This window comes from Oryctolagus cuniculus, chromosome 19 (genome assembly GCF_964237555.1).
Source record: "Oryctolagus cuniculus chromosome 19, mOryCun1.1, whole genome shotgun sequence".
Lineage (NCBI taxonomy): Eukaryota > Metazoa > Chordata > Mammalia > Lagomorpha > Leporidae > Oryctolagus > Oryctolagus cuniculus.
In genome coordinates, this window is record NC_091450.1 from 48624628 (window position 1) to 48651618 (window position 26991).

Genomic DNA, 26991 nt, shown 5'->3' on the forward strand with positions numbered 1-26991 from the left:
AGTAGATTATATCATTCTGTGCCCCCACTGTCCTTCTTCCTCCTCTCCATTCATCAATCCTTGTCGGGGATTTTGCATTTGTGTCGTGTTCTCTGCCTGCCTGATGCTGGGGGAACTGTGATGAGCAGAAGCAGACACAGCCCCTGCCCCCAAGGACTTGCCCTCTAGAGAGGAAGACAGAATAAATCAAGTAGTCACATAAGGAAAAGTGATGCTGCGTGACCATGATCATGGTCATGGTCATGGTCATGGTCATGGTCATGGCACATGAGGCTGTAAAATAGGTTCTGCTTGGTCTGGCCTGGGGAAAGGAAGCAAGGGACAACTGAGTGGTTTCTGAAGCATCCGTAGAAGACAGAAAGCATGTTTGCAACTCTGGCTTCTGCCCTAGGAACCAAGGACATCCATCGAGTGTTTTTAGAAAGAAACTGTTATGAACAGGTTTACATTTAATGCTCACTGAAGACACCTTGTGGGGAATAGTAAGCCACTGAAGTTGTCTGGGAAGAGTTAAAGGTGGCTGGAGCTGGTGCTGTGACACAGCAGGCTAAACTTCTGCCTGCAGCACCAGCATCCCATATGGGTGCCGGTTTGAGTCTCAGCTGCTCCACTTCCTATCCAGTTCTCTGCTACAGCCTGGGAAAGGAAGCAATAGAAGATGGCCCAAGTTCTTGGGCCCCTGCATCCATGTGGGAAACCTGGAAGAAGCTCCTGGCTCCTGGTTTCAGATTGGCTCAGCTTCAGCCTTTGTGGCCATTTGAGGAGTGAACCAGCAAATGAAAGACCTCTCTCTCTCTCTCTCTCTCTAACTCTACCTCTCAAATTAATGAATAAAATCTTAAAAAAAAGAGTTAAAGGTGGCCAGATGGGGTGTTGGTACTGAGCAGGCAGACAGCTAAATGCCAGAGAGATCATTAGTCTCTCTCTCTCTCTCTCTCTCTCTCTCTCTCTCTCTCTTCCTCTCTCTCTCAATATTTGTTTATTTGAAAGAGTTACATAGAAGGAGACACAGAGCGAGGGAAGGAGAGATATTCCATCTGCTGGTTCACTTCCCCAGATGGCCACAATAGCAGGGCTGGGCCAGATAGAAGCCAGGAGCCAGGAGCTTCATCTGAGTCTCCCACATGGATGCAGGGACCCAAAGATTTGAGCCATTCTCTGTTGCTTTCCCAGGCACATTAGCAGGGAGCTAGATTGGAAGTGGAGCAACCAGGACTCAAATTCGTGTCCATATGGGATGACAGCATTGCAGGCTAGCCCTTAGTTGCTCTCTCGCTTCCTTTTGATCTTGAGGTTGATTTGTAGGCCACAATTATAATATTGAACACATTTATATCAATGCATGTTAAATATTAACTAAGACCTCTGTGGCAACCAAGAAGATGGCAGTGTTGGGGACCAGTTCAATTCCCAAGAGAGGGATGCACTGTAGCATCTGTAGCTGGAGTCCAGAAATGCCACCATCTAGAACCAGTCTGGATAGAAGCAGTCTTGTTCAAGTGTTCTCAGAAGAGCTGTGGGAGTAGGGTGTGTGGGGGAATGAAGTTGTCTACAATGGCTTCTGAGAGCACATGGCAGATGTCAAACATGCATGAAGAAGCCCAGTGGATACGACAGTAGGTCCCAGTAATGGGCACTCATTAGACAGAGAGAGTGTTTTTATGGATATTCCAGAAAATCCAAAGTGTACAAAGCGTGGTTGAGAAAATAAGAATTCAGGCACCATCTAAGAGCTCTGTTCAAATATTATTGGCTGCTATAGAAGGAGTAGTTGGGTCCTTCCAAAATTTATGTGTTGAAACCCAGTTCCCAATGTGATGGTGTTTGGATGTGGGGCCTTTGGGACAAGACTAGACCATGCTGGGGGAGGCCCAAGGGAGCTTGTTTGCCCCTTCTGCCATGTGAAGACACATAGAAGGACGTGTATGACGAATGAGCCCTTGCTAGACATTGAATCTGCTGGTGATTTCATCTTGGACTTCCCAGCATCCAAATTGCAAGCACTAAGTTTCCACTATTTATAAATTGCTTCAGCCAATATATTTTGTTATCACAGCCCAAACTAAGTACAAACTCGGTAAGATTTTTTGCCAAAAGATGGAAGAGCATTCTAAAAAAGTAGAGATGTCTAACAGATAAGACACTTTAGGGGAAAAGTCTTCAGAGGGGAAGCAGATTTATTCACTCAGACAATTGGGATCCTACTGTCTACCAAGCACTGTCAGGGATATGGAAGTGAGAAAGATGCAGTCCTTGTCCTTTAGAATATAATTTTGGAAGTCAAACGAGACAGAGCACTATAATAACGGTTGAGCATTCTACATCTAGGAAGACTCCAAACCAAGATATCCTGAGGCTGAGAGGAAGGACAGTTGTGTTAGTTCGACTTGGAGATCTGTATAGATCAATGATAGATCGATATAGATCAAGGAGGAGTATTGGCCAGAGCCTTGAACACACTGGAAGGAGCTTGAGGATGGGGTTTCCCTGGGAGAAAGCCAATCAATCAAGACGTAAGGTGGGAACACGCAGGTTGTGGTCTGCATGCTGTGAATGATCTTCTACAGCAGAAGACTGGAAAAACAGAAGGAGGTAACACAGAGGGGGGCCGGCGGGTGGCAGGTAAGAGACTAGACTACAGCTGCCTCCATTCTTCTCCCCATCTTCCTGGGCCGTTATTCAGGAAATGATTGCCTTCCGAGGGTTATGTGTGTTATCAACACGTAATGAGTAAGAGCAAAGATGTGTCAAGTCTTCCCAAAGAGTGTCTCCCAGGCCAGATTAAGACCTGATTGATTGTGTTAGCTTATTAAATACAACGTTGCCCATTAGCCAGTCATGGAAGCATGACAGGTTACTCACTGAGCGAGAGTTGGCAGTGCTGTAGGCGCCGTTCCCTGGAGAGGGAATTTGCCCCCTAATGGAGAGGGGTGTGCTTTTAATGACAGGTATGGCCTTGGGGTGGGCTAAAGCTCACTCTGAGGAATCCTGATGTCTGAAAATGGATAGATTTTAAGATAAACCCCTCCCCCCCCAACCCAATCTGCATCTATGCTTCAAAGATTCTGTTGAAAAGTTGGATTTGGGGAAATAACATTCAAGCTTTCTCAAATGTCTCATCAGCTTGAGGGTTCCTAGGACTTTGAATGTATCAGATTCTCAGCTGACTTTCATCAGAGCGAATGCAATTCTCAGAGTCAGGCTTTGGGTTGTGACATTGAGGACCGGATCTTACCCTGTCTCTCTCTTTGGCCTCTTCATGTCCCCCTGGATGGACTGTGGCTAGTGGCCCCCCTGTGCCAGTCATTTGCTTATTTGCTGTCAGATCCGTGGCCCATTCCTCTCTCACTCCAGAGTGTGGAACAAAATGGTGTTTCCCAGGCGTGCCTTGACGCCCACCTTCTAACTGGGATCAGCCAGTAGGGGGCACTGGCGAGTGGATGTAGAGCAAGAACAGGGAGAAACTTTGGTGGCTGCTATTTTTCCTTGATTTCAGCTCCTTGTCCCCACTAGAGACCCATGATGGTTCCAGTTCTGTTGAGGGACCCAGCTTGTGGGTCACAGTAAACCTGCCTCTTCCCTCCTGTCTCCAATTCTGGAGTGCCCCTGGTAGCAGTCAGGGTGGGTAAGCAGCAGTTTCCTGCTCTTACTATCTCAGCTGAGGCACTGTCCCCTCTTTGACATCTTGGCTTTTTTTCTTTGAACCCAACCTCTTGCGTAAAGTCCCCACTTTTTATAACAGCTGCAGTGCCTTCTGTTTTCCCAAGTGACCCCTAATGCATTCAATTCTCTTCTGATATTTTTTCAAACTGCTGCTCTGATATGGGATGCCGGCATTGCAGGCAGAGGTTCAACCTGCTGGGCCACAACATATCCCCTCAAATATTTCAGGTCTGTAGTTGGTTTTCATATCAAGAGGTGCAAGGAAGGTAAAGCAGGTGTAGGCAAATAGATTGGATAGCTCCTTCCTGTAAAGGCTGTTCCAATTTCCCTGCCTCTTTACTATCATTTCCTGAATAATGGCCCAGGAAGATGGGGAGAAGAAAGGAGGCAGCTGTAGTCTAGTCTGTTTACGAATCTTTGGGAGCCTTGGGTCATTATTCTGTTCTTTGCCCCTTGGCACCTGCAACCTTTCCCAGAAACAACTGTATCCTCGGTTTACTTCTCGGCTACACTACATGGTACAAAGCTGGGCTCTGAGCCACTGACCTTCTTGTGCAATGGAAAAAGTGTCTCCGGGCTTCTCTTCTGGTTTCCATTGACTGCCATATTGCACAGGGGGCAGCTGTGAATGAATGGGACTAATTAGCATTTGTGAGTGATTCCTGTGGCTGAGGTGAGAACTACCCGGAAGGGCCAGGTATAATCACTGTTATATCTGTGGCTTGCATAATTCCTGGTCTACCCTGGAATAATTTTTCTTTAAGCCTTGTTAATTGGGGAATTACAGTGTGAGTGCTGGAAACCAGCTGTGGTTTTAAGTGGCATGCACGTGTAAATGTTGATGGATGTGTTAGAGAAATTGCAGTTCAGGCTCCTGTGCGGTTGCTGGGAGGGGATATTGGACATTTTTAAACAGATGCACAATGAGTGAGTGGATGATTTAAGAAGTCATCTGATCAATCTTTATGCGTGATAAAGGAAAGGGGTTCCTTCTACTGCGATCCGGGTGAACTCAGAACATCAGTGTGAATTCTTTAAGAAACTCTGGGACTGCAGGTTAAAGGACAATGGCCAATGTTGTGGCAAAACCACAGCTTGCAATGCTGGTATCCCATATCAGAGGGCTAGTTTCAACCCAAGCTGCTCTGCTTCCGATTCAGCTCCCTGCTAATGCACCTGGGAAAGCAGCAGCAGATGGTCCAAGTGCTTGGGCCCCTGCCACCCATGTGGGAGACCCAGATGGAGTTCCTGGCTTCTGGCTTTGACCTGGACCAGTTCTGGCTCTTGTAGCCATTTGGAGAGTGAACCAATGCAAAATCTCTCTCTCTCTCTCTCTCTCTCTCTCTCTCTGCCTCTCTTAAATAGATAAACAAATTCTTTTGTAAGAAACAGAAGCTAAATGACATTGACAATGCCTGACACCTTGCAGATGCAACAAGAGTTTGTGAATGAATGAATGACACCACGGAACTGTGAATGAATGGATGACATAATGTAGGCCCCTATTTGCAAGATCCCTTCTTTATTTTTTTATTTGACAGGTAGAGTTACAGACAGTGAGAGAGAGAGACAGACAGAGAGAGAAAGGTCTTCCTCCGGCTGCCATGGCCGGAGCTATGCCGATCTGAAGCCAGGAGCCAGGAGCTTCTTTCCTGGTCTCCCAGCAGTGCCATGATGATGAACTGGGAACTGAGGGCTTAGAAGGTGACATGATGTTTTCAGGGTCAAAGCTGCTAGCAAGGGGCAGAACTACAAACAACAGACGGCTGTTCTAAGCTATGTGCTTGTCACCATCCAGGAGCTGAAAACTGGTGCAGCCTGTGCCGGGGTCAGGAAAGAGCATTTTTCTTTATTTATATTTATTTTTTATTTTTTTGGATAGCAATTAGTTTTCATTCTGAACTGGAATGCCCTTCAGAGGTGCGTGCGTTCCCCACTTCTCCTAGGCCCCACTGTCCCCTGTTACTTTTTTTTAAAGATTTATTTTATTTATTTGAAAGACAGAGTTACAGAGTGAGGTAGAGAGAGAGAGAGGTCCTCCATCTACTGGTTCACTCCTCAATTGGCCGCATTGGCCAGAGCTGCATCAATCCAAAGCCAGGAGCTTCTTCTGGGTCTCCCATGCATGTGCAGGGGCCCAAGAACTTGGGTCATCTTCTACTGCTTTCCCAGGCCACAGCAGAGAGCTGGATCGGAAGTGGAACAGCCAGGACTCGAACCAGCACCCATATGGGATGCTGGCGCTTCAGACCAGGGCTTTAACCCATTGTGCCACAATGCTGGCGCCCCTGTTACTTTTACAAAGGAAGGCTTTCCTCACTTGTGTGATGCATCCACATCTGGCTCAAAGGTGTCTGCATGGGCACCCGCTGCTGAATGTGCCACTCAGGCTCTGCCTTTCCCGTAGGCATCACTCCCTCCACTCCAGTGACGAATTCTTCTGCTCTCGCCAGCCTAGTGCTTTCCAACACACCTCTCAGACCTCGAGACGCAGGTGGGAACCTGAACCAACTCCACTCTGCATCTCCAAGAGAAAAATGATTGCCTGTTAAAGAATCCAAGGCTGCGGTGTTCAATCCAGCGTTGCAATGCCAAGTCCTTCATCCATGCGAGAAAGAAAACATTTGTCCAAGGAAAGCAGGCCAGCGAGAGGGTGGGCTGGGGGCAGAGGTGGGGGCCAGCAACCTGACAGGGGGGAAAACAGCTGTTGATGGATAGGGCTTGAGAAGAGATGGAGAAGCAATGGAGCCTGATCTTCCAGCGGGGCTGTGTCAGACAGCTGGGCTGGGCTGCTGACCACAGGCTGCCCCTAGCCCTCCCCCCAGCCCTGCACCAGAACAGGGGAGATTAGAGCCCAGGGCTTTGAACAGGTGCTGGGGAAGCGTGAACTGCACTGGAGTTGAAAGAGAAAGCTAGTACTTTTTTTTTTTTTTCTTTTGGCTTGTTGGCAGTTAGCATGATGCTTCTCGAGTTTAATGAATGAGGCTGGCTGGCACTTCTCATAGAACCAAAAGCCACTTGTGGGTTCTCTCTTTGTAAATGGAACCGTAAGAGGCGACACCGGGCAATAGAAACAAGTGGACAATGCAGCCGGGGTTCTCTTGGCTCCTGTCCTTGAGTGTTGCTTCCCCTAGTAGCCTGGCCCAGCTTTGTCCCTGTTTACCTGCATTAGCTTCAGGCTGGAGAAGAAAGCCACTGTTGGGATTATCAGCTTTGTTCGCTGTGCAGACATTCTGGCTTAGGGCTGAGAATGGACTAAATGGCCAGAGCAAGAAACAACAATGGCACTCCTGAGTCTGCATTAGTTCCGTCCTGCTCAGGCTCCTGCCAGGCTCATTATTGGTTGTTTTTAAGAGCCATGCTTTTGGCCAGTGCCGTGGCTCACTAGGCTAATCCTCCGCCTGCGGTGCCGGCATACTGGGTTCTAGTCCCAGTCGGGGCGCCGGATTCTGTCCCGGTTGCCCCTCTTCCAGGCCAGCTCTCTGCTGTGGCCAGGGAGTGCAGTGGAGGATGGCCCAGGTCCTTGGGCCCTGCACCCCATGGGAGACCAGGAGAAGCACCTGGCTCCTGCCTTAGGATCAACGCCGTGCGCCGGCTGCAGCTCGCCGGCCGCAGTGGCCATTGGAGGGTGAACCAACGGCAAAAGGAAGACCTTTCTCTCTGTCTCTCTCTCTCACTGTCCACTCTGCCTGTCAAAAAAAAAAAAAAAAAAAAGCCATGCTTTGACCATCAGCAAAACCGCTAACACCCCCAGGGTAGAGGGGCAACTGCCTGTGGATTTGCCCTGGAGTGTTGGAACTCTGACATCTCGCTTTTCTTGGTGGTACGACCTGGTGAGAGCGACCACAGCCACTCAGTAACCATCTTCGGGGGAGGCAGGTGCTGAGCCCCGCCTACGTGTGCACCTGTGCACATCCTTTCTCCCCTTGTATAGTCACAACAAGGAGGTTGCTCCGAGCTGGGGCAGAGCGGAGGCTCGGCTGGAGTTCACATCGCTCTTGGTGCTGGGAAGAACCTGGAAGGAGGTATCCTGCAGCTTCAACAGGAGAGTCACTCCTAGCCTTTGGTTGGCGACACCTTGCTAGACACACTTGTGCCAAAATAGGGGAGAACTTTGTAAGGTTTGTAAAAAATCTGTGTTAGCCAAAAATAAATAAATAAATAAAAACTCTGCATGGCTTTCAGAAACTTTTCATATTACAATAAGCTTATCTTTTTAAAGACTTTATTTACTGATTGAATTTTGGTGGGGAGTAGTGGGAGAGAATGAGAGAGAGAGAGAGAGACAGAGTCCATCCACTGGTTGATTCCCCGATGCCTGTAGTAGCCGGATTTGGACTCCAAGGAATCCAGGAGCTGCACATTTAATTCAAGTCTTTGCAACGGATGGCAGGGACCCAACTCCTTGAGTCACTGCCACTGCCCCCCAGGGTCTGCATTAGCAGGAAGCTGGAGTCAGGAGCTGGAGCCAGGCATTGAACCCTGTTGCTTCGATATGGACCTGGGGCAGTTTAACTGGCATCTTCTTTGCAATGCTAAATGACTGCTCCCCCCTCCATTTAATCTTTTCATTCCATTTCCCTCATGAAGTGCCTCCACACATCAGATGCATTTACAGCGCCAGACCCTTTGATCCTTTTACTGGGTCCAGAAAAGATCAGAGCTCTGTGGAGGGTGCAGTAAGGAGCAGGGGCTGGATGCGACTCAGGATCATTTCCTTCCTGGCCCACCTGGACTTTTGCTTCTCACAGCTTGAAGCTGTCATGAGATCAACCAACTCTTTGATGCCCGTGTTACACAAGGACTTCCTTTACAGCAGGGGGGAAAAAAAGTTCGATTTCCAAGATTGTCTTCAAAGAGAGCTCTACAATTCAGTTTGATAATTGCCCTTCCTGGGTGACAGGGAATCCGTGGTACTAACCTCAGTAAGTAGACAGCAAGCTAGAAAGAACCAAGACAACAGCAAACATCAATGAATCAGGCTCCAACACACAGCTGACAGCATTGTGTTCCTAAACACGTGCGTCCAGTTGGTTTTCTTTTTGAACATCTCCCTGTTGCAGAAAGAAACTGAGGCACAAGAATAGCAGTTTCCTAAGCCCCAGAGCCAGGAGCATAGGCAAAGAGAACCCAGTCCAGGCGCTCTGCTCCACCCCCCTGGCAAACAGCTGTTTGTCTGGTGGCTACATTGGGCAGAGACTGCAAGGAACCTGAGCAATTGAAAACCAAAAAGCCTCCCATGCACTGGTAGCATTGCCCAAGCCTAGCTGGCCTTGCAGCTTGTAATGTGTTCTTTATTTTTGGTTTTAATTGCTGGCATATATATAGTGCTGGGCTCAGCAGGAGTAATTAAAAGGCAGGGGCCCTCGTGGTCGGTAGTAAAATACCAACTGCAGGCTGTTTCAGAAAAAAAAAAGGCATCATTGATTTGCCATCAGCAAAATACAGAGCAGTAAGGATAGAATGGAAGAGAGAAGCCAGGCGGGAAAGTCACACCACACACAGGAAAGTTTTACACACTGGTCAATGTTCGTGGAGTTTCAGGAAAAAAAAAAAAAAGAACTGATTTGCAACCTTCCACACAACATCACAGCTCAGGAAGAAGAATCAAGGTTTATTTGATTGCACCACATCTGCATAACCTCAGTTTTATTTTTTAAGATTTATTTATTTATTTATCCAAGATGCAGAGTTAGAGAGAGAGAGAGAGAGAGAGAGAGAGAGGTCTTCCATCTGCTGCTTCACTCCCCAGATGACTGCAATGGCCAGAGGTGAGCTGATCCAAAGCCAGGAGCCAGGAGCTTCTTCCAGGTCTCCCCCATGGGTGCAGGGGCCCATGGACTTGGGCCATTTTCCACTGCTTTCCCAGAACATAAGCAGGGAGCTGGATTGTAAGAGGAGCGGCGGAGACTCAAACCGACTCCCATATGGGATGAGGGCGCTATAGGTAGAGGCTTAGCTCACTATGACTCCGCGCCGGCCCCCTGCATAATCCCATTTAAAACTCCTGAAATGACCCATTTCAGGCCGGTGTGCTTCCCTTTCCCCATCCCGATGGCATCCAGGGGCACAGCTTGACCTTCTTCAGGGAAGAAAATCAAGTGCAATGTTTTCATGGGCCCTCCGTGGGACCTGGATCATGGACCATTATGAGTGCTTTGTTTTTCTTTTACTTTCAGCCTGAAAGTTTGGAAAGAGAAGGGAACTGAGACGTTTAAGATGACAAAAGGGTGAGAGTTTGTGCAGAGATGTAGAGAGAAGAGAGAGAGTAGCTGGCAACTCGTGACATCAACAAGTTCTTGGAAGATGGAAATATATGTCTATTTTGGTAAAATTATTGAAACCCACACATAAAATGGGCTTTAAAAAGTTCATAAATTGGCCAGCTGTGGCATAGTAGGCTAAGCCTCTGCCTGTGGACCAGCATCCCATATGGTCACTGGTTCATGTCCTGGCTGCTCCTCTTCTGATCCAGCTCTCTGTTTATGGCTTGAGAAAGCAGTAGAAGATGGCCCAAGTCCTTGGTCCCCTGAACCCATGTGGGAGACCCAGAATAAGCTCCTGGCTTCTGGCTTCTGGCTTCTGGCTTCTGACTTGCCCAGCTCCAGCCATTGTGGTCATTTGGGGAGTGAACCAGTGGATGGAAGACCTCTCTTTCTGTCTTTCCCTGTCTCTGTCTATAACTCTGCCTCTCAAATAAATAAATAAAATCTATTTAGAAAAGCATTTGTGAAAATGCATATAATTTAAAAACTAGGTAAGGATTTCATAAAGTTTGGGCATCAAAATAAACGTATCTTCTAGTTGCATTTTTCTATGAACTGTTTGGAGTCTCCTTGTATTGTCTTGTGTAGTTATTACACACCTTAAAACAAAGGTGAGTGTGGTACAAGGAGTATTGAAGGAGCTTTTCACACACGTGCAATATGGTCCCATTTATGTATCCATGAACACACCCATAAAGATATACACCTGTTACTGCCCCCCCCATTTATGCATAGCTCCAGTCCCAGCTAAGAATGATTGCCAGGAGGGATAGCCTCAGCAAGGAGGGCTGCCCGGCAGTGGGGGCCCGTGGCACTGGGCACAGTGGTGACTGTGCTGGTGGCCGCCCTGCTCCTGCAGATGCGTCAGGACACGGGGCCCCAGGGAATCCCGCCAGCACGGCCAAGGCAGAGGAGCTGCTGGAGCTTCGGGAAGACTTCAAGATGCAGAACAAATCCATCTGTATTCTGGGTGCCAGCAGGGAAACTGAAAGTACTCTAAAGAAATCTTGGAACCAGAGACTTTCCCAGAATCATTCTTACTGGCTGGAGGAAGCTCACCTTTGACAAGGAAGCTTCTAAAAATATGAAAGAAATAAGGCTGGCGCTGTGGCTCACTAGGCTAATCCTCCGCCTTGCAGTGCTGGCACACCAGGTTCTAGTCCCGGTCAGGGTGCCGGATTCAGTCCCGGTTGTCCCTCTTCCAGGCCAGCTCTGCTGTGGCCCGGGAGTGCAGTGGAGGATGGCCCAGGTGCTTGGGCCCTGCACCCCATAGGAGACCAGGAGAAGCACCTGGCTCCTGCCATCGGATCAGCGCGGTGTGCCAGCTGCGGCGGCCATTGGAGGGTGAACCAACAGCAAAGGAAGACCTTTCTCTCTGTCTCTCTCTCTCACTGTCCACTCTGCCTGTCAAAAAAAAAATATGAAAGAAATGATGGACTTTGAGAAGTTGGATGACCAAGCTTCCAGCTTTCAAGGTCATGATGTTGGATTCTGTTACCTGGGTATCACCAGAAGGAAAAAAAAAAAAAAAAGCTGGGGTGGAGAGATTTGCTTGTTGACAGAGAATATGTGTTGAAGTCTGCAGAGTTGGCAAAAGCTGGAGGTGCAGACATTTCTACTCGCCGTCCTCTAAAGGAGCTGATAAGTGGAGGAATTTTTTATATCTACAAGTTAAGGGAGAAGTGGAAGACAGGGCTGAAGAATTAAAATTCGATCACCCAGGTGAATGGATGGTTGGGAAATTCTCTGGGGGCCGGCGTTGTGGGGTAGCGGGTAAAGCCACCTGCAGTGTCGGCATCCCATATGGGTGCTGGTTCGAGGCCCGGCTGCTCTGCTTTTGATCCAGCTCTCTGCTATGGCCTGGGAAAGCAGTGGAAGATGGCCCAAGTGCTTGGATCCCTGCACCTGCGTGGGAGACCCAGAAGAAGCTCCTGGCTCCTGGCTTCGGATTAGCGCAGCTCCTGCTGTTGCAGCCAACTGGGGAGTGAATCATCAGATGGAAGACCTCTCTCTCTCTCTCTCTCTCTCTGCCTCTCCTCTCTCTGTGTAACTCTGGCTTTCAAATAAATAAATACATCTTTAAAAATAAAAAAAAGAAAACAGAGATTCCTAGACCCTACCTTAAACTTTCCAGATCAGGAGTTCTGGGATACGGCCATTGGAATATGTGCTCTCCTTATGTTAAAATTGCCTGTGGTTGTTCTGATGTCACTGGCTGGGGACCAGTTTTGAAACACTTGTCTGCAGAGTCACAATGGCAGCGTAACCCTGATGGACCACAGAGATGAGCTCTGTTCTAAAACCGGTGACTGTTGTCTCTGAGTTACCCAAGTGGTAATGAACCCTACTACGCCATTGTGTGAGTGAGTGCTGTGCCTTTACTGCTACTTTGGAAAATATAATCAAAGCCGTAACTAAGCTTATATAATTCATGGGGAAAAAGAAAAGGAGGAATAAATGGACAAATCTTAGGTGCTTCTTCGGTTGTTTAAAAATGTCCAAGTATTCGTGGTGATAAACTAGCAAGTGATATTTACTAAGTGCTTGCTAAGTTCTACCTTTACACGTGTTATCTGTATGTTAACCCTCTGAGCTATCCATATAAAATGATCCTGTCATTAACCTCACATCTTAAATGGGGAAACCAAGGCTCCTTGTAGTCAGCTTCCTTGCCCAAGGGGCAAAGCGGAAAACCGATATCAGTCAGGGTTCTAACCTAGATCAGCCAGATTCTACAACTTCTACATTTAGGTACTCTGCCAAGAGCACCTTGTAACTGTGTATTTTCAGATGACTCCAATTAATTGTTTTTTTTTTTTTCAGTTAATGGTTAATACATGTTGTGGATGAATAAAATTGGAATATTGGGTTTCTCCAAAACAAAACAAAACAAAACAAAACAAAAAAGGATTGTTACACCTCCTTTGCTTAGGATTTATTTTGTGGCTTCTTAAAGCCTTATTTCAAAATGTGAATAAAAGATTTATTTGCTAATTTGAAAGGTAGAGTGACAGAGATAGGGAGACACACATACACACACATACACATGCACACACAGAGAGATCATTCATCTACTGATTCACACCCCAAATGACTGCAATGGCCGAGGCTGGGTTGGGCCAAATCCAGGGGCCTGGAACTTTATCTGGGTCTCCCACATAGGTAGCAGAGGCCCAAGGCTTGAGCCATCATCCACTGCCTTCTCAGCTGCAATTAGCATAGAGCTGACTTGGAAGCAGAGCAGCTAGGACTCGAACTCCTGAACCAATCCTCTGATAGTGGAGGCCAGTGTCACAGGCAGTGGCTTACCCCATTATGCCACAATGCTGTCCCCTCAAATAATTTTCAACCACAAAGAGATGTTGATGACACCGAGTAGGACAGTTTGGACTGTAAGTATCCCATTATAACATGTCTTTCATTGGATGGATATTAATAATAATAATAATAATAGTTAATATTTAACACAGAACAAGTGCTAAATATCACATGAACGGCTACTGCTCTAAATGCTTTTGGCCTGCTGACTTAGTTAATCCTCACAGCAACATTGTACGATTAATGTTACTAATCTTGTTTTATAGGGGAGGCAATTGAGGCACCAAAGAGTATCAGAAGCTCTGAAGCTTATACAATGAAGGTTGGAGGGGCGCATGGGTTGCCATTCAACAGTCTGGGCGCAGAGGAATATTTTTAACCCACTCTTACATGTCAGTTGTGGGCAACTGTTAGCAATCTTTCCAGGATTTTGAATATTAGCATCTCAGGGGATGCTAACCCAAGGGTCATGTTGTTTTCCAGGGATGGTCCAGGCAGAGATGCCCAGGAAAGATCATAAATAGGCAAGTTGGGGTTCTGGCCAAGAGAGTCTGGGAGGGGCAGAGAATAGAATTGGTCCTTTAAACAAAGCCACTGGATCATTGAACCAACTGAAGCATGGCACCACTGTATCATTAGATAGGTTGTGTCCTTGTACAGGGTACTTGGCTGAGGGATGAGGTTCAGCCCCGATTTTGTTTGCCAAGGCCTGCACCTGCCATGGGATCATGTCTGTTTTAAGGATGCTCACAGAACCAAAGATTCCCAAGCTGTCCGCCCTTGGAGCTCCATTGTCCTGAGGGGACCTTTCCTAAATTGTATCATGGAATACTCCAGGCTAGCCCTCATGTGCCAAACAGAGTGGGATGTTCTCCTGGCCTACGATGCGTAAGGCCTAAGAATTCTCTGTCCTTGAACTTGGCTCTTTGGCTTGATCTATCTCTCAGGGTTGCTTCATTGACCAGGCCAGAGCCAGAGGTGAGCTCCTAACTATAGCTGTTGAAATAATTGGACAACTACAGAGGAAGAGACTTACAATATGCATGTAATGTTAAATTCACTTCATCAAATGGTGAGTATTTCTAAGGTTTGGGGACTCATGTAAATGCCCAGAGAGCAGGCTTAGAGTCTGTTCTGACAAGTCTAAATTGACACTAATATCTGCACAGGACTAAACTGTTAAAACATTGGTGCCAACTGGGTGCATGAGTGACATGGGCATCAAATACACAGGCTGTCACACATCAGGGACCAAGTCCTGGAGAGACCCAGGCAAGTACCAGTGTGCATATTTTATTTTTGTTACTTACTTTATTTAAAAAAATTTTTTAAAGTTAGTGTTTTCTCTTCAATGGAAGCAGAATTTCATGAATTTATGGGGTTTGCGGCTATATTTCAATGTCTATAATAGTGTGTACTGATTACATCAGAATTTTAGCCATTTTTTACGAGCCCTTGTATTGCAGTTCTTCATGAACCACACCAGTGTAGAGGCAGTTCTCTGGTGTTGTCACTAAGATGCCTTTTGGAATGCATGCATCCCATATAACAGTGCATGTGTTTGAGTCCCAGCTCCACTCTCAACTCCAGTTCCTGCTAATGCACACCCTGGGAGGTAGAGGTAATGACACAAGAACTTGGATTCCTGCCATCCGTATGGGAGCCCTGGAGTGAGTTCCCAGCTGCCGTCTTTGGTCTGGCCCAGCCCTGACTGCTAATGGGCAATTGAGGATTGAATCAGCAGAAAAGAGATCTCTCTCTCTCTCTCTCTCCCCCTGCCTTTTGAATTAAATACATAATCAATCAACCAATAAAAATTTGAAAATATATACCAGCAGAATAGAATATTGTAAATTACAGTCACTCTACAGAGCTGTAGAACACTGGGCACATTCTGCCCCCACTACTAGTCTCCTTCCTTCTCTCATGCTCACTAATTTCCAGTAATCACTGTTTTAGCCTACTCTGCACTGGAGAGAGAGCATTTGATGTAGAACTCTCTGTGTCTGGCTGCTCATAGTCAGAGCAGTGAAGGAGAGCTAGGCGAGAGTGTGGCATCTGCAAGTTCAGAGTCCCCCTTCTCAACTTGGATAAAGCCTTGTTGTGCAGAAGTGAACTTGGGGTGACCAGAGGGCTGGATTTCAGACAGCTGCATGGACCACCCGCTCTTGGCCTGTGTGTGCTGTGTCTTTCTCATCTCTGTGTCCTTTCTGCCTCTTCCTGTTTTCAGTCCAGTGCCTGGCACCGTCAGAGCCCCCAGCACCACTTGCTGCTCAGGCTGTGAGCGGACTGCTATTCCACCAGGGTTCTGAAGGGCTCCATTGTACTCCAGCCTTTCTGGTGCCAGCTCCCAGGGAGAGTGCTGCCCACAATGGAGCCTATGAAGCCTGTCAGCCCAGGGGCCTTTAACAACCCAGTGGGGAAAAGCAAATGCAATTTCTCCTCTTGGTTTTGCCTCAAATGCATCACAAATTGGAATTGCTCCGTGTCCGAAGGCTCATTAGAAAATGTTTCTGGAAGGCAAAGCAGCCCATTAAGGCTCATTCTGAAGAGTGGTTTTATGTTCTTCACGTTGGTGTCTAGATTTGTTAAAGATCAAGTTCAATTTTCGAAATTGCCAGATGTCTTGGCTCAGCCACAGAGCCCCAGTCAGAACTCTTGGGGGATACCCACACTGGGCAACAAGAAAGTTGTCTTTCCCTGCAAAAGCCCAATCCACTAGCCAAGGGAATCATTCTAACAGATTTCAGAGTTTGATTTCAGATCGAATTAATTTTATCAAAATCATTTTCTATTCAATGACTGATCTCAAATTGCAGTCCGTTTAACAGATTTCAGCTGCCCCGTCTGTCTCAGGGGTCACAGGGTCAGTTTGTGGATCTTTGCCACTTCTTAGGATTTACCAAAGGCGTCCAACTATTCTTCCTTCCCAACTCTCTTCTTCTTCTTCTTCATGATTATCACTTTCACTCACTGGCGTTTTTGGTCTCAGTTGTAAATGATAACAAGTCTAAAACCACTGAACTCCAATTTTTTAAGAGGAAACTCAAGCGAAGTCAAGAAAGGAAGTCAAATCCTCTTGATGTCCAGTAACTCCACACCCCTCTTATAGCAGGTCTGATCGGACTCCCTGAGGCCCTGGCTGAGCAGTGTCCTTGGAGCTGAGGCTTGAGTGGTTGGGTGGATCCTTGGAATGACCAGAAGCAGAAGAAATTAAGAGGTCCAGTGGAAATTGTGCATAAGACACAGTTCTGAAGATTGGATGTGGTGAGGTCTGAGGTGTGCTCAGGATGTGATGAGCAAGGGCTTGGGGAGAGATGACTTGGCCATGAACGTTCAGGAGATGTGAAAGGAAGGGGAAGGCGGGGGACTGCGTGGAGCAAGGAAAGGCGACCGTCAGAACGTCGGCGTCCAAGGCCCTTTGCTGAGTACTGAACCTGATGGCCAGTCAGCTCGGTTGCAAGTGTCTTGCCAGCTGTATGGCATTACTTAGTGGGATGGAGAAAGAAACTCTTCCAGGGCACCATGGGTGTTGGTTCTGCGGAGCAGTCATGGAGTAGATCACATGCATATGAGCTGTACTCTGATTTTTCAGCTGGTGGATGTCTTTGTTTGCTATTAGCAGTTGATCGTAGAAATTTCCCAGGAAGGGGAGCCCGGAGGCCTTGGAGTCCAACCGACCAAAGAAACGAATGAATAAGTGAACAAAGGAATAAGCAGCAGTGCGAATTTTCTGGGACTTCCACAGATAATAGATATTCTAAAATTGGAGAGCTTAATTAGGCCCTCAGAAATTACTTCCTCCAATTAAGCCCATTTGGACCAATGGAAGTAACAAGCCCCAGAGACCTTAGTAATACCAGCCGGTCAGTGGCAGTTCCTGGAACCAAGACCAGCTCCCCTGCCTGTTTTAGATTTGCTACCTCTGGTAGCAAAGTTTTAACCCTCGCCATGGTCACATTATGATAGCAGTTATTTCCAAAGAGGCTGAATTGATCGGTCATTGGAATGGCTTAAGTATAGGAAAAGGATTTTTTGGGAGAAAGGATATGGAGAGGAAGGGTTTTCTGGAAGCTGGGGTGGCAGGTGCACCTCAGAAGCCAGGATGGGGAACATTGGCCTGCTTACTCTCTTTGGGGCTGAGAATGGATCTGAGTCCCTCTTGGAAGAGCATTGTAGCAAACAGATACAGATTCCTCAACCAGCAGGATAGCCAGGTATTTGTAAACCTGGTCCTTTTTTTTTTTTTTTTTTTTTTTGAGCAACTTGGAAGAGTCCCCTTAAGAAAACATGATAAGGTCAATGCAGGAACAAAGCAGCTTTGAAGATTAGAGCCTACACATGGTTTTCTGAGCCTGAGCAGGTTGCAGAGCTAACTATGGATCCCAAAAGACAAGGGAGGGTACCCACAAGTCTGCCTTATTGATGCCGACAGGGGCTCTGTGAGTCTTGGTGGATTGCAGCAAAGTCGTGTTGCAGGTTGGGTCTCTGAGCATGTGGCGATTCTCTGGGATCTTTTGGGCACACTGAGGACTGTGGCATCATCTATGGGGACTCTGTGAGACTGAGTTTCTTGATCACTATCTCTTTGAATGGCCCAAGGGAATCACAGATTTTTTGCCTGTGTGGAACAAGGCACACTCTCGGAGATAGCCCTTCTGCCCTTGAAGTGACTTGTATGCCATTGATCCCACACCTGCAGCAAACCATCCACAATCAGACTGGGGGTCTTGCTTTCCCTGTTCAAGACTGGCTGTCTCCAGAACACGATAGTGTGACTGGAGAGCCGCAGTGAAGCAAAGTCTGTGTCTGGAAGCATCATGTATGTGGATATAAAGCACTGCACAAAGCAGATGTGTCTTTCAAGTTAGATTTGTTGGAGGTGGGTGTTTGCATGAGGATGGCTCACTTGACAGGTGGCTTCAATGATGTTTCTTTATGGTGCTATTGTTCCAGGTGTGTTTAAAATACAGTTTCATATACAAGAAAAATGAATTTGTACTCCCTGTCAGGAGAAATCTCTTGTTATTGCGGGGAATAAAGTCTATCTGTTTAGCAAAAGGACAATGACAGATGACAAAAAGGATGTTTACCAACATTTTCCAACTCCTAAGCTCCAATGTGAGGTGAAGATCGACAAACATGCTAATTAGACAAATACTTCGCAAATGTATGAGGAAAACTCAAAAGTTCCGGAGAGGGCTGGTGTTGTGGCCCAGTAGGTTAAGTCAGCATCCCATATGAGCACTAGTTCAAGTGCCCGGATCACAGCTACCCATGTGGGCAACCTAGATGGTGTTCCATGCTCCTGGCTTCCAGCCTGGCACTGGCCCAACCATTGTGGTCATTTGGGAAATGAATCAGTGGAAGGAAGACCTCTCTCTCTCTTCCTCTCTGTCTCTCTCTGTCTCTCTCTCTCCGTCTGTAACTTTGCCTTTCAAATAAATAAATAATTATTTAACAAATGTTCAGGGGAATGTTGTTAAAGGATGCATTTACTTTAATGCATTTTTTTTGAAATGCATGCATGGTTTTTTCATAATGCGCACTTTCTGTGAACTCTTTGAAGACTCCTTGTATGTTTGTGGGAAAATGGTCAACATGGAACTCACAGTAGAAAAACTGGAGACCATTTCACGGGACACGCTGGAGCCCACTGCCCAGTCCTGATGGGGTCTCTGTTCTCAGTCCGGATTGTGTTCTGTTCTACTCTTGGCCTTGGACTTTCTTCTCAGATGTGTGTAAAATCTAACACGCAGACTCCTACATGCAAGAAATTCCATGCATTTTGTTTCTCACCTTTCAGTGTAGTATCACTTCCAATCCCCAGGTCTGTCAATCTGGCAGAAAATTCTGCAGAAAATTTCAGACATTTTTGGATTGGTGAGGTGTATGCAATGCTAAGGCATAGCAGAGCTGTCCTGGGGGTATTGGTCATCGGTCCTCAAGTTGACTCCTCAGATGTCCTTTGTCCCTGTCCTCATGCTCTTCCTAAATGCTGACTCTCTTTGCTGCCCTCCACTCAGCTCTGGGAGGCCAAGGCCCAGGCCACCTAGCTGCCTCTGCAGGTTTCTGCTGCTTCCTTAGACGGCCTGCTAGGGTTCGATGCAGCTGCTCATTGGGAAACCCCTTTCTCCTTTCTTCAACTCAGCCTGAGGTGTTTCAGGTGGGGAGTTGGGGAGGTGGGACGTCCTTTGTAGATCTTTCCACCCTCAGGAGATTCTTCTAGTCTCCATCCTCAGAGGCCTGGCACTAGCTTCCCAGCAAGAGGGGATGTATTCCACAGAAAGAGAGGGATTTCTGGACCTCCGGCTGCTCTGCTTCTGCCCCCACTAAGAACCCTGGATCACTTCCTGTCTGCCCAACACTGCTGTGACTTGTTGTTTCACCCAGGGGTAGAAGCTGAAGACCTGGGACTGGCATTGAGCTAAGTGTTTAAAATGCCTGCCACCCTCCTTAGAGGAACCTGGGTTGGATGCCTGGCCCGACATCCCAACTGCAGCACCTCGCTAATGCACACCCCAGGACGCTGTAGATGGTGGCTCAAGTGATTGGGTTCCTGCCACCCATATGAGAGACCTGGATTGAGTTCCTGGTTTCACCTTGGCCCAGCACCAGCCATTGTAGGCATTTGAAGAATGAATCAACAGATGGGACCCTCTATCTCTGTCTCTCTGTCTCTCTCTCAAAAAAAGCTGAAGTCCTCCAAATGGCCCCCAAAACTGCCCATGATGTATCCCCCACTACCTCTGTGTCTGCCACCCCTCTACTTCCCCTGACACCTAGTTTGCCCCTTCTCACTCACTGTGCCCTTGGCCTGGGATGTTTGTTTTTTCCAGTTGTCAAGGTGACCCTCCACTCCCTTTCCTTCGGGTCTCTCCTACCTCTGACCACCTTTCTCCATTCAAGGCAGCCGTGACCTTTTCACAGTCACTCCGTTTTAAGCTCTATGACTCATTTTCCCCTGAGCCTCTTACCATCCTAAGATGAAATGCATCCCTTACTTGCGTACTGGCTCCGTGTCTGTCTTCCTGCTATACTCCAATGCCTAGGAAGGCAAGGAATTTTACTATTTGGTTGTTGTGGATGCTGTAGCACTTGAAGCATGGCCTGGCATATCCTGGGAGTGCAACAGATATTTTCTGAATGAAGGAATCAGTGAGTGATTATACAGAGCCATAGTATTTTCTGCTTGTGCATTTTATACGAACTTGAGCGTGCCATTGGGATGTTTCCCAAAGTTGCTGTTTATTCTGTTTAATAATAGATTTTGATGGTCTCACCATGACAGTACATAAAAAAACACACCATTCTCTTTTAACAGCTGCAATAGGATTCCACAGTAGAGCTCTAATAAAGTGTGTTCAACCAGTTTCCTTCTGATGGACTTGTTTGCAATATTTCTCTCTTACTAACAATGCTGACTCTGTGTGCATTCAGAATATTTCTCTAGGATAAACACCACGAAGTGGAATTGCTTGATGAAAGAGGTGAAATGAATTTTGACAGCTTCATTTGCATTTCTGCTCTTTCTCCTCCTAGGTGAGGATGTTTATAATCCTGTGCCTTCTCTCCTTCCCTGCTTCTTTCCTACTTCACCCTTGCTCGGGGAGAACATTTTAACAATTTCCCGGGGACAGTGCAATGCATGGGAGCATGCTACTTTCAGTTCCTGAAGACGTGGAAGCCATGAGTTGGATCTTTTGCAGAATCCGCTACGATGGATCTTTCTCTTTTGTCTCAGCTCCTTTGGCATTTAAATTTCTGTACTGCCCAAACAGGGACTTGATTATACATTTTCTTATATTGCTTCATGGAGTCAATCTTACGCCTCAATGAGGAAGTTAACTCCTGATGACAGAATCCAGTTAATTCTTTGAGGCTTCACACATCCTCTCATAAGGGTTAACAATGCTAACCATGTTGAGAGCATTCACTGGATATTTAAATCATCATGACCTGGGGGGCACACAAACCCGTGGTTCACAGTGGCCCTGGTGTTTAAGCAGAGTCTTGAGGGAAGAATGCAAGTTTTCAGATAGATCAAAAAGGGAAGAAAGTTCCAGACAGAGGGAAAAGAAGGTTCACATATGTGGAGTTGTGGAAGGGTGTGGGGGGCTTGGGAAAGTTATGAGAGATTCTCTAGGAGGGTAGTTTGCTTGGCAGGTGAGAGGGGATCAGAAATCATTGAGAAGGGCAGACTTTGTTTCTGAAGACTGACTCATGACATCATGCTGTCTTTGTGAGAATATCTTTGGTCCCAAGTGCCAGAAACCCATGCACCTGGCTGAAGTCAACGGGAATACTATTTGTTCCTCCAATATGAAAAGGTTGGAGATACTTGGAGTCTGGGGGTCCAGGCCATCCAAGCCTGTCTCCTCCTGCTTCCCAGCTTCCTGATCAACAGAAGAAAGCTCTGTTTCTCTTCTCAGTTTCAGCTCTGTAGACAGAAAAGCCATTGTTGCCTGTTTCACCTTGGCCAGGTCTTCCCTCTTAGATGATTGTCAAGAGGCTGGGGTCACTAGATTTCTATTTGAGCTACAGGTTTCTACTGGGGGGAAGGAGGAGTTCTTCAAACTAAAGGGGGCAAAGGATATGAGCCAGGTGGAACCCTAACTTTCTCTTTGCTGCATTTGGTTATAAGGCTTGGCTTTCTTTCAACATCAGGAAATGAAGATGTAGAAGGTTCTACATTCTTATTTCTCCCTGGTGGGCTCAAATGCCTCTAATCACCAGTGTTTGGCAGAGCTGGAGTGCCTATTAAAGACAAGCTCCTCACTTTCCAAATCCCTAAAATTAAAACCCAATCAGTGTGATGTGAGCATTATATAGAACCACGGCTGCTTCCAAGACATAGCTTAAGTTTCGACTCTTCCAAGAGGTCCCAGTGCAATTCTTCTGCTCCCCTGTGTGCTGTTTCTGGGGTCATAACTCAATTTTCTGGGCAGAATCTGTGCTTTTTGATGATTTGCTCACCTCTCTCTGGCACCCACCTTCAAAAATGCTTGTGTTCACAAGGATGATTAAGGGCCTCTCTTGAGAAACCATGAATAACGGTGTGTTTGGGGGAGGACAAGTCCCAATTATTTGATCTTGGGGTGTAAAAAGTAAATACAGCGGAAAGCAAAGTGCTTGCATCCCCCTTGGATGAGTCACAGAACCCTGTAGGTTTGGAAGGAAGGATCACAGTAATATTCACAGCTCTGTGACTGTCATAATTCGAGTTAGTTTTAACCACAATTTGGAAAGGAAGATGAGAAGTTGTTATCCCAAGTTGTGGGTAAATATCTCTGAGACCATTCTGCTCAATCATTCTCCTTTTACATTTGAGCCTCTGCAGAGCTAACTAATTGCCCCAAAGTATCACAATCTATTTGGTGGCAAGAACCAAGGCAGGCACCCAGGTCTTCTACTTCCGTGTCTAGGGCACGGCTGCCTCGTTGGCAATGTCTTAAAAGCTAGCAGTCAGGATATAACAGAAAACTTTGGCCTCTGACAACCCAGAGGAGCATGAGGAAGCAAGAGGAAGACAGTGGTTACATAGCTACTCACGATGGTGTTTCAAAGAAAAATCAAAAATGAAATAAGGGAAGTGACAGCAGAGAACATAACGAAGTATATAAACCTGGATAAAGCAGTGCAATGGGCAATAAAAAGTGAAATAGGGTGGAGGGGGCGAGTGAATTGCAGTCACATATATCAGGAATGCATTAGGCAGAAGAGACGCTGAGGGAGGCAGTTAGAGAGAACGGTGCCATCTCACAGAACCCATTAAAGGAATCTCCAAATACTTTGGGTCAAGTCCACTGACTCTGTGGCTTAAGGTTTGGCATCTTGGCATTTCTGTGGTATTCTCAAAGCTCTGTATACTGCCAGGAAGGGGATGAACCCACAATTTCATACTAAGGGCTGTGAAGACCTTACTTTTTTTTTTTTGTTTGTTTGTTTGTTTGTTTGTTTTTGACAGGCAGAGTGGACAGTGAGAGAGAGAGACAGAGAGAAAGGTCTTCCTTTGCTGTTGGTTCATCCTCCAATGGCCGCCGCGGCCGGTGCACCGCGCTGATCCGATGGCAGGAGCCAGGTGCTTCTCCCGGTCTCCCATGGGGTGCAGGGCCCAAGCACTTGGGCCATCCTCCACTGCACTCCCTGGCCACAGCAGAGAGCTGGCCTGGAAGAGGGGCAACTGGGACAGAATCCGGTGCCCCGACCGGGACTAGAATTCCATGTGCCACTGCCGCAAGGCGGAGGATTAGCCTAGTGAGCCTCGGCGCCGGCCTTGCTTGGTTTTAAAGTGACTGCCAATGTATCTCCACTTCCCAAGGAGACCTCATGGTTCCCACTCACCCTGGGCCTGCCCGGTGGCCATAGCAGGTTAGAGAACTCCAGGCTTTTCCTATGACATCAATGAGAAGGCGGACATTGGGTTTGCATTTCTCAGACGCCTCAAATTTGCTAGCGTGCAGAGTTCAACCAAAGGGTCATTTTTCAGTAGTTATTTTTAACAGCTTTTTGGAAGGGGGGTAGGGGAGGGAAGTAATCTTTAACCAGGAGACAAAGAACTTGCACATAAATCTTCCTGAGCAAACCTGTGTAAAGTACTGATGCACTTTATAAGCTGTAAACTAGGCTTTTATTAGCCATTTATGAGCCATTTTTTATGATGCAAGTTTAATATTAAACTATAAAGTTCACAATGCACTTATAAAGACAAATAGACTCGTTCACTTTCTAATTCTTGACTTGGATGTCTGGCACAAGCACACCGTGCCATGTCATTTCAGCAGACTTGCCCAGCTGGGACCAAGGAAGCAGGCGTAGGATTAGGTCTGGAGATTGACAGGCACTGGGGGGTATGTTGTAGGCAGGACTGGGAGGGAAAAATCAACGGCAGCCATAAAAATAAATGCACAGGCTGGGAGATAATTTTTCTTCTGACTTTTCTGGAGCGTGGGGCCTTTATAGCCATTTAGGAAGGGAGTATTCTCTAGAGTAGCAATTCTTTTTTAGAGCAGCAGGAATATATTGCCATTTGATTTTGTGCAACCTATCTTCCTCCTAGTAGATCAGCGTGCCTGGTATTTCTTACCCAATGTGACGAAAATTAAGTTTGTTCTGAGACCTCAATACCATGCAACTGAAATCACATAAAGGAACCAACAGGGTGGTCAATTTGGGGGTAGAATTTTAATTTGTCCCTGGGAAAGAATTACTCGATACATAGCAATAGATTGCCCCTGATGGACCTCAAGTTATCCATGAATTATCCATGAAGGGTTCATCTGATCACAAGACATACTGTGTATTGAATCTCCAGCTTTCTTCTTTTGTTATGTTTTCTTTAAAAAAATGCATTTTCAGTTTATTTGAAAATGAGAGAGAGCGAGAAAGAGAGAGAGAGAGATTTATCATTTGCTGGCTCACTCCCCAAGCACTCACAGCAGCAGGGACCAAAGCCAGGAGGCTGTAACTCAATCTGTGTTTCCCACATACGTGGCAGGGATCCAAGTACTTGAACTATCATCTGATGCCTCCCCAGGGTGTGCATTCACAGGATGCTGGGATCAGAAGCAGAGCTGGGACTTGAACCCAGGAACTCTGTTGTGGAATGGAGGTATTCCAAATTGTCCTAAGCATTGCACCAAATGCTTGTACTTAGTTTCGATCCTTTCATAGAAGGAAAAATGCCCCTCTTAGGCAGCACGTGTATTATTGGTATCCAGATTTAAGAATCTTTTCTTTTAGGTCAAATATTTAAATGAACTACTATTTTGAAGATGCACTAGTAGACTCTGTCTAGTTTTACATTTATTATTCTATTTCAGTTAAACCTGGCCCAGCCCCAGCTGTTGTAGGCATTTGGGAAGTAAACTAATAGATGGGAATGGATGGATGGGATCTCTCTCTCTCTCTTTCTCTCTCTCTCTTTCTTTGTGTGTGTGTCTTTCAAATAAATCAATAAATAAACACTTAAAAATAAAGACCTCTGACCTGAGACAGTGAATGAATGTGTTGCCCTGCAGTAATAAGCATTGAGTGAGGAGAAAGATGAATGTGGAACGGGCTACCTATTACAAGGGGGCCTCTTGACCCGTGGAGGTGGCCTGGATATATGGGCACTTGGAAATAAGTCAGGAGTGGGGAGGAAGAGTGGGACTCTCAGGGAGCAAGACAAGGGTACAAAAGACTTTTTTTTAAAATAAGCTTATTTGTTCATTGTCCCAGAACTAAAAATGAGCACAGAGACCTACACCGGTCCTTCCTTGGAAAGAAAAATAGAGCGTATAGATTTCTATATGCCATCAGAAATGCTGATTTGTTATTTGCTAGGGGTGGAAATCATATCTTGAGAAATTGTCTCTAATAAACACTGTGTCCATTTCAGTAATTTATTAAGTAATTTATTTTCTCATTTTTATTCATCTAAGATATATCCATCTGCCAAAGAGAGTTTCTGGTCTTTATGAGATAAAAGCTAATGACTCCTCGACAAAGGCTTCTCCCCCCTTCTTTTCTTGTTCCCTGGGGCACCTGCCCCCTCTCTGCCTGCCACAGGCCTCTTTTTCATTGATCGCCATCAAGGCTCTGCTTCCGAACAACACTGTGCAAGAGGCGGAGGTTAAACCACGCGATTCCCTACTCGTCCGCCGCGGCTCTGTGTGTTCTGTGCCCACAGCGCAGTCAATCAGTTGTGTTACTGCCCCCATGAGGTTTGTGTTGTTGGTCGTGGCTGGGAATTGTTCACCGCTGGCCTCTCAACGAGCACGGCATGTTCTACATGAATTAAATAATTATCGACACTGTCATGGTGACAGTAGTTTTACATGGTGCCTCTGAGAAGAAAAATAGAGCAGTATGGATTTGAAGGGGAGAAGCGTGCCTTCTTCTACATTTATCATTATGTGGGAAGATAGATCTTTTGTAAGCACATGTTGCAATTCAACCTGAAGCTCTTTAGAGGCTGCTGGGCAAAAAATCATGGAGGGGAGTGAAAATGAAGCCAGAGTTGTTTGCACACCAAAATATACAAAAAGAAATCATGACGGAAAATGCCTGTGCTTGGCCATTGCTTTCATTAGCCTTATTCAAGCAGAATCAAAACTTTTACTTGAAGTCATCTCTGGGTTATTTATGACCTGTCTGTGGAGAATGCTAGGCTGTGGAACCTGAAATTAAATCACTTATACTCCTGGGCCGGCGCCGCGGCTCACTAAGCTAATCCTCCGCCTATCGGCGCCGGCATACCAGGTTCTAGTCCCGGTCGGGGCGCCGGATTCTGTCCCGGTTGCCCCTCTTCCAGGCCAGCTCTCTGCTGTGGCCAGGGAGTGCAGTGGAGGATGGCCCAAGTGCTTGGGCCCTGCACCCCATGGGAGACCAGGAGAAGCACCTGGCTCCTGCCTTCGGATCAGCGTGGTGCGCCGGCTGCAGCGGCCATTGGAGGGTGAACCAACGGCAAAGGAAGACCTTTCTCTCTCTCTCTCTCTCTCACTGCCCACTCTGCCTGTCAAAAAAAAAAAAATCACTTATACTCCTGAGATGGTTCTAGTCTCCAATGTCTATTTCATATGGTCTTCATTACCGTGAAATGTTGGTGATTCATAGAACTAGCGACCACACTCATTCTTTGGCACCTGTTTGGGATTGGTTCCAGGACCCAAATCCGTGGGTGCTTAGGTCCTTTATACAAAATGGCACCGCATGTTTATTTTGGGCAAAAACGTTTTGGAAACCCATGCATGACTTTTTC

General features: G+C 46.6%; 1 pseudogene; it reads left to right on the forward strand.

Moving 5' to 3' along the window:
• Positions 1 to 224: 224 nt before the first annotated feature.
• Positions 225 to 18917, forward strand: LOC100351823 (oxidoreductase HTATIP2-like; annotated as a pseudogene).
• The last annotated feature ends 8074 nt before the right edge of the window (positions 18918 to 26991 follow it).